At 33.9% G+C, this 8,693-nt stretch overlaps 1 long non-coding RNA gene across 1 annotated transcript in view; it reads left to right on the top strand.

Moving 5' to 3' along the window:
- The first annotated feature begins 246 nt into the window (after positions 1-246).
- LOC148044363 (uncharacterized) overlaps positions 247-8,693 on the top strand; it is a 63,264-nt gene continuing 54,817 nt past the window's right edge. The window contains exon 1 of the long non-coding RNA XR_015697573.1: positions 247-432. This is a non-coding gene — a long non-coding RNA (uncharacterized LOC148044363). The remainder of the gene's footprint in view (positions 433-8,693) is intronic.

Genomic DNA, 8,693 nt, shown 5'->3' with positions numbered 1-8,693 from the left:
GTGTGTGTGTGTGTGTAATGTAATATATTTGATAACAATTAACAAAGTTATGGTCCTTTACATTATTTCAAATTGATTTACTAGTGCTGTGTTCCACAACCTCGACAACTCTAAGATATGTGTGGACTTAAACTTCCAGGATTCCCAGTTGTGCCAGATGAACACTTCAAGGTTGAGAAGAACTAATAAATTGTTAACTGAATGGGCATTCCCACCTGAGCCCTGGAAGATTATCAACAAACTATAGGCAAGATTTAAAAGCATAGCTGTTTCAAGGGAGCACACAACCAGACAATTGCAATGAGAGCTGGAAATAATGGATGACAAAATGGAAAGGCAAATCTCTGATTCCAAGATATAGAGATGGAACAGAAGGGGTCCTTGGTGCTTTCTGAGCTTGCTTGTTTTCTTACAAATGCTTCATTACCCTAAGTAGGTAACGTCATCAGTGTTAAAAAGGAGTGTTGTTTGCTTTCAGTTTATATTCTGGTGTCTTGCTTGTTTGTGTGGGTGGGAGAAGTCTTAGAGATTCTTTGGTTGACCTGTTTACTGATTGATCTTTGACAGTTTCTTGATTGGGTAGTAATTACTTGATTGTTGGTCTGAAGTTAACCTTAGAGTTAATCCATGCTGATCTGAGTGTTAGTTACTGGTAGAGAGGTGCTGGAGTCTTTTTCTCTTTGGGGCTGGTTGATGATCTCTTTTTCATAGTCTATAGATGTTGTTAATGTCTATGTGTCTATTGATGGCTGATTTGTCAGAGTGCCAGGCTTCTAGAAATTCCCTAGCATTTTTGGACTTAAGCCTGCATAGGTTAACTCTGCATAGGTTAACTCCAAGGTTAATGTCAGACTACAATCAAGTAAGTAACACACCAATTCTGCAGTCAGCAGAATTAGGCTTCAATACTGCATTCTAACTCCTGCATCACCATGGCTCTTGTTGTTGTGTATTAATTGTACATTATTGTTATATTACAAGGAAAATACATGAATGAAAGGAACTAGAAGCCAAGAATAAAAGGTTGAGTAGGCTGGTGTTGCTTGAAACATCAGGCTCCAAATCACCAGATTAGAAAAAAAATGGAATTTTTAGTTCGTCAAGAATAAAAACATATTTGAACTAATTTAAGTGACAGAGCTATTATTAAGCACAGTTTATGTAGAAGCCAATAAGTGCTTTAAAATAACTCGCAGTGACATTCTTATAAGAACTCATGCCATATAATGGGAAGGCAGTACCTTAACCATGGTTTGCTGAATAGTTCATAAGAGCTGTGGTGACACAGTGGCTAGAATTCAGTACTGCAGGCTAACTCACTACTCACTCCATTCAGAACAGCTCAGTTGTTCCATCCTTCCAAGCAGTGGTGGGATTCAAATTGTTTAACTACCAGTTCTGTGGGGTGCCTTTGTGGGCATGGCTTGGCTTGGTGAGCGTGGCAGGGGAAGGATACTGAAAAATCTCCATTTCCTCCCGATCAGTAGGGACTCAGGAGGCAGAGAATAGATGGGGGTGGATCAGAAGTGGTATTTAAGTGGTATCTACTCAAAAATTCTGCTACTGGTTCCCCAGAATTGGTCAGAACCTGCTGAATACCACCTCTGCTTCCAAGGTCAGTAAAATGAGCACCCAGATTGTTGTGGGCAATAGGCTGATTCTATAAAACTGCTTAGAGAGGGCTGTAAATCACTATGAAACAGTATATACGTCTAAGTGCTTTTGCTAAGTTACATACATAACTCTAAGATGTAACTGCAAATTATGACACAATATTATATTAGGCTGTATGTGAAACCAACCTAGCTACTTAGAATTGTGATGTTTCCCCTACTGCTAGGAAGAAGAAAAAAACTAGATAAGTCAGAAGTTGCCAGTATACAAGGGAGCATTGCTCTGGTTTTCTTTCCATACCATTGTTAAATCTTCCTCTCTCCTTTCTTTGCTTTTCTCTCAATATTTTTGGATCTGCCAGAAATATTAGTTATAAATCTGGTTAAATCAATACAATCTGGTTCGTAGGGATTTAAAAGCAAGATCTGTTATACTTCTTTTTATTTTTGGCCTGTAGTATGTGATTCTCTTCTAAATGTAATATGGACTATGACATCTTTAGATGGTAGAAATTAACCATACTTAAATGCTGCAGTTGCTGCCACAGCTGCTCATCATCTTCAATCATCATCATACTCATTATCTAAATATCACAATACTTCCAAATTCACATGATCTGCATTATTATGTGAGAACTATTCAGAACTTTTGTATTTCTTTAAAACTATTAAAATATTTTAAAATATTTATATAATATCACACAATGGTGTCTGTTTCCTGAAACACTTCCCCTATGCGAAGCCATTCATTGAGAAGCCCTCACTTTCATATTACTTGTAAATCATTTTACAATAAGAGATTCTGTTGGTGTTTAGTTTGGCATTATTTGCGATTGAAAGATTATACGACATATTGACACCTGTCTTCATTTTATTTCATACTTATTTATCTTCTCTGGGCCTGATCAATCTTCTGTTTATCTATTCTGCATCCACAGTTCTTTGGATCTATCAGTGGTCAGTCTGGAAACTTTCATGATTTCTGCAAAAAGAGATAAAAGTGATTCTAGGCATCCTTGTTTTCTTCAGCCTTGGGGTTCTAACTAGATAGTCAATTCTATCTCTTCATGCCATTCTCATACACCATTTGTCACCTTAACATCCATATTCTAAATGCTAATTTTGTTCAATTATCTTGTCTGTGTTGGACCAGTGCATAAAGCACTTATCTGCTTGAGTGAGAAGCAATTTATCTTGCTTTTTAAAATGAAGTATAGGTCATGGTATGGAATTACAATGGGAATAGAGCCAGAAAGAAGCTATCAAATATTAAGTCTTATTCTTCAATAAGTTTTTAATGTAATTATTGTAGTAACTGAGCTTCAGTAGAAGAAATCATCCCTACCAGTACTGGTAAGAAATCATTATTTCTACTAAATGAAATAAATAAGGAGAGCAAGTACAAATTGTTAATAAAAGCATCAGGCTGTTTTACTTCTTTTGCAGTAAATAGAGAATGGGTTTTTCAGCCAGCTTCAATTCTTCATAACAGAAAACTTTTTCTGTGCATCATAACTGTGATTTTTTAAATGTTCTGTCCACAATAAATTTACACATCAAAGTTAGTCATAGTTTTCTGAAAAACCATTCTAGTCTTTTCATTTATTATATATGCCACGCCACCAATTGTTGGTTTATATATCAGGCTAAGCCAAACAAATAACATGATAGTTTAGGATAATTACTTCATTTGGCAACATCATATAAAAAGTAGTAGATGTCAGGGAGTTCATCTAGAATATGATGCAATTCAGACTTACATTTTTCAGGGGCAGTATTAAATAAATTCCTTTTAAAATGTTTTTAAATTATTTAAAATTAAGGCTTACATGGCCTAGGATAATGTTGTAGGATCCAATTTGGGTCAATTACCAGGACCAGAGATTTAGTCTTCTGAGTTTTCAGACTTGTGCTGGAGCCTATTCTCAGCGAAGGTCTCTTTAGCAGAGAGAAGTTTTAAATTATTATTTTTTCTTTGTAACTTCCCATGTCAAATTCACATTTGAGCCATCCATGAGTTCTGTGTGCCATGTTATAAATTCCAACTCTTGGTTTCGGTTAAACCAAGGCAATATCTAGTCTATCCTTTCCCACATTAGCTTCAGATATAACCAGATGCACATGGAACATCATATTCAAAATATATGTGACCATTTATAACTCCAATCCTATTGAAGTCTGAAGCCACAGCTGATTTTTCATCTAAAAAATCTTTTTAGTTCTGTTTTCTTCTCTATTTCTAAGTTGAAATTACATTTTTGCTGTTCTAGAATAATGTTAGGGGTTCCCCAATCTAACATTAAACATGAAAGGAAGTTAAGCAAATGTATGACTAGTGCAATTATCCAGGTTTTCCCCTCATTAAAAATGGCACAAACGCACAAATATAGTGGACATGTGATAAAGCCAGAAAAAAAATTTGGAGTATGATTCTTACCCTAATACAAAGAATTCTGAAAACGGAGATAGAAATGAAACCAGAATTTTTCCTTTTGGGACTAATGGAAAAAGAACTGGAGAACAAAAATGGAACATTGTTACTATATATGTTGACAATAGCAAGATCTACAAGGCATCAGTATCAGCTGATGCCTTGTAGATCTGCATTTTGGTTCACAATAAGTTGTGAAATACTTTCAATAAAATAGTGCGTATTAGTGACATTTCTTTTTACAATGCTAATGCTATATGGAATATTACAATTTCCAAAGATATTTAAATTGTTAACATTAACAGTAGTGGGCACATATGGCTGGATGGTTCTTAAATGTTACTGTATAATACTTTGAATCATAGTAAAAATAAATCTTATTGTGACATCAAGAAATTAAACTATTTTAATAGTAAATACTCTTTATAAATCTAGATGCTAGAACTTTAGAACAAGAACCTGTGTATTATTCATTAATACAATATAGCATATTTTGGAAGGAACAGGAAATTGAAATGTCAGGAATGTTCATGCAACTAGTAAGCAATGACATGTTTGCAAAACCTGTATTTTATACAAGGCATTGTTATAGGTACCTTACAGGACTTTTCTTGAATGCTTTCTGGGAAGTAAGATGAAATCTTGTCCATACTGCATGTTCATAGTAATTAATGAGTTTTAATGGAAATGCCCCATTTTCTTCAGGAATAGGGTCATTTTTGTCTAACATATTATGGAAAATATTTTTAGCAATAACTACACTGAATTTCCATTGTTGTGGACAAAACTGTAGGGGCTGTTGTCTCATATTCTGCTTGTCAACTATCTAGAAGAACCTAGTTGAGTACAGAGAGTAGAAAAACCTAGCAGAAACAGCCATTTCTTTCCAACAGTACTTTGCTAAGGTGTTTAAAAGGTAAAGGTAAAGGTTCCCATTGCACATATGTGCTAGTCATTCCTGACTCTAGGACGCGGTGCTCATCTCCATTTCAAAGCCAACCCGCCAGCTCTCTCCGAAGAAGTTTCCATGGTCATGTGGCACTAGGGATTCAAACCGCCGAACTGCTGACCTTTCTGATCAACATGTTCAGTGTCTTAGCCACTGAGCCACCATGTCTCACCTGCTAAGGTGTTTAGCAGTATATAATTAATTATAGTTGATTGTTTTTACAGCTATAATTACTCTGGTTTACTTCATAGAAGCTTTTATTTTGACAGTTTTGTCATGAAATTATTTGGTTCTATCTACAAGCAGTTATCCCTACCAAACCAAATATCCAGAAAGAATAGGTGGCACAGTAGATGACAGTCTTTTTCTGATATGTGTCAGTTCTGTGTGCTTTCTGGTCCCTTCTAACATAGTTAGATTTAGAAAGAATTTTTTTGTCTCTCTCCCTGTTTCTTTTTTGCTATAATCTTTAAATTAAACTGTGTATACACAAGTGTATATTATCTTGCATTAAATTCTTCAAATAGTTAAATTCATAAACACATTAATATTGAAAAACACTAATAGCCTTATACAACTGTTTATAGCCAAGAACCAATGATACAATTTGGCATTCTTCACCTCTGGACACCTGTCATTAACATAGATGTCTATCTAGCCTGTACTTAAGAGATGAATATGCTACTATTTAAACCAAAGCAATACAAGATGATGATGATGATGATGATGATGATGATGATGATGATGATGAAGAAGAAGAAGAAGAAGAAGAAGAAGAAGAAGAAGAAGAAGAAGAAGAAGAAGAAGAATCTTTGAATGTGAATTGTATATTATTGAATGTTAATATTTCCTTTTTGAAACAAACATTTTCTATTAATACATTAACTCATATTTCTTGAGTGATGTTTGAGCCTTGAAATCCAAGGGTAAATGTGCAGTGCAAAGAACATCAGGTGGTTCTTAGGTTGACACTGGGATTATGTCAGTGAATCATATGACAATGATGACTCTATGAGCTGAAAATGAAGTTCAAGAGACACCACATGAATGCTTCCAAATATTGCCACAAGAGGGAATCCTGAACAAATGATTGAAACAAAGAGGAAGTAGCGAACTTCAGTCACATAAATCTGTTCCTTTATTCTATTTGTTGCTCTATTTGCTCTGATTCCTGAAATAAATTAAATGATCCCTGAAAGGATTCTTAAAGAGAATGCCATCTTGGACAGATCATCACTTTATGAAATAACAACAATTAAGATTTATTCGAGTAAGCAATATCACGAATATAATCACTACTGATTAGCAAATCTTAAAGCATCAGAAAGGATAGATTCTAACTTAAAAAGAAAATGCTTTAACACATCATAGATGCCATGATTTCCACAGATGTTGTATATTAGCAACAGTACATTTTAATTGTGTTAATGTTTTCTATACATTAAATACAAATATATATACAATGCTGAAATCCAGAGATAAGATTACCTCAACTGCGTAGGATTACCCTTTAAAATAATAAGCCAAGCAGAGGCAAATCCAAGTTTCATATAATTGGAAAGGACTCCATGTTTTTCCAGGGGAAGTTAGTAGTTGACATAAAGGCAAGATGAGTAGCATTATCCTTTCAGTCACATTTTTGTAACCTGAATAAGGAACTAAGACTACTTTGATCACCCTTGGGTATAGGGTGTGGCATGTACACTCCTATTCCAAAACTATTTATTAATATAAAAGTTTATTTCCATTGATATAAAATTATCTTCTTTGTGATACCCAGGGTAGTTGCAAGGAGTGTTGGACTGTTGGAGAGCTTATTCATGTCTTTATCACCTCATAATATTGGATATTGTTATTTGTTCTATCTGGAATTGCTCTTAAATACTATTCATGTAGTTTTCAAGTATAGTTGGTACAGAATGAAATAATAATAAGTACATCATGGTTCACTCACCTTCTTTGGTGCCTGCATTGGTTTATTATTTGCATCCAGGATTTAAGATGTGGTCATCTAAGAGGCTACTTTCTGCAAGTGGCTTTTGTCCATTCATTGCCTTCAAACAGGAGATGTACTTTGCAACTCTCATCCTCTAGGAAATGTAAACCTCAGGGACCCAAGCATGTACCTTCTCAATATCCTTCCTCTGAATTAGTGTACGTCAATATATAAGACTGGCCTATTTCTGCTACAATTACAGAAAGCTGTCATAATCTTTTTTTTAATTAAAATCTTTAGGATGGCTCGAAGTAGTGCGTGAAGGAGGAGACCCATTGATTTTTGTTTTGTTAATTTTATAATTGTTTTTGTGTTTTAATCCATTATTGGATTAATAATGAATAATTAAGCTACTCAGAGTCATTATTTTGGGAAGATCATATAAGCCTGGATAATTACGTTTTATGAGTCTGAGGCTAAGTAGCTATGGGTACCCTGCACTGATATAAATTTAAGCTTATTCTCAAATCAATTACTCCACAAAGCAAAATGCATTTCTTATTAGCTAGACATCCATTTTCACACTCCATTTTAGTATTTAGCTTTAGTATTGTCCCATAAAATCTATGTGCAGAAAATATTTTTTCTGCTTAAATCAAAAGGACAAATGACCTATTTTTAAAGATCAGGAACTTCTCTTCTCCCCCTGAAACAGTTCTAGAATTAATGGACTTAAATTAGAGCTAGATTAGTTAAGGTAGATTTTAAATATGTATTGGGAAGTGTGTCTTGATTATAAGAGTAGTTCAACAACTGAAATTATTACAAGGGAAGTTGGTTTCTCTCCCTCTGAAACTCTTCAAGTAGAGTACATTAACCGAATCTTGCAAGTACAAAAGTACAAACTTTCCAATACCAGTTTTAACTGCTTGATCCATTAGGGCAGATATTTCCTGGATTTCTTCCTTTTGACCATTGAGCCACTGGGAGTTCCTGCCTCTCTTGTTTCTTTCCTAGATAGCATCTCTTCCCTTCATCACCCCTCTCCCATTCGTCAAGATCACCCACACATTCCATTATAACTATATCCCTGATTAGGCAAAATGCTAAAGGCAGGAACCTAATTTCAAAAAACAGGCTGCCTATCTTGCAGGACAATTTTCACTGTCATGATAGTTGATTTTCTCCAGGTTTCTTAGAAGTGGACATTTATTTAGGATAAAAAGAAGTAAATCTGAAGTTTGTGATAATCCTAGTTGTGAATGTCTTTTTCTCATATATTTTGCATCTTGAGGGTATGAAACACAAAATGAAAAGTGTACTTTTAAAACAATTTAATGTTTATGATGTTATGTTAATTGGCTTGTTAAATGTGTAATATAGCTATTTTCACAATACTGTATATTTTATAAATAAGACATTACCTAGCATAAAAATAATATTCCTGATTATATTTTAAAATATTGCTTCTGTGCTCTACTTGATTAATACAATATTTTTTTCCTTTAAGGATACTTAAGTATTAATGAAAAGATAACATTTGTAATTTTAAGAAATATTTATTCATGCATTAAATTAAATTTATCCCCAAAATATAATTTTAATATTAATATATAAAAATATTAACAAGATGTTAAGGTTGTCAGTTAAAATTGGATAAAATAAGTAGCATAGGTATATGAACAGTTTTGCTAAAGCATTTCTTTCCATTTTTCAATATATCAATAACTGTAGTTTTTCCGTTTGCTATTTCAGTAAAGAAAC

Source organism: Thamnophis sirtalis, unplaced genomic scaffold (assembly GCF_051295495.1).
Source record: "Thamnophis sirtalis isolate CommonGarterSnake01/CBP01778 unplaced genomic scaffold, rThaSir2_p1.2 scaffold_8, whole genome shotgun sequence".
NCBI lineage: Eukaryota > Metazoa > Chordata > Lepidosauria > Squamata > Natricidae > Thamnophis > Thamnophis sirtalis.
Note: the sequence above shows the minus strand (reverse complement) of the source record. Positions and strands in the feature narration are given on the sequence as shown.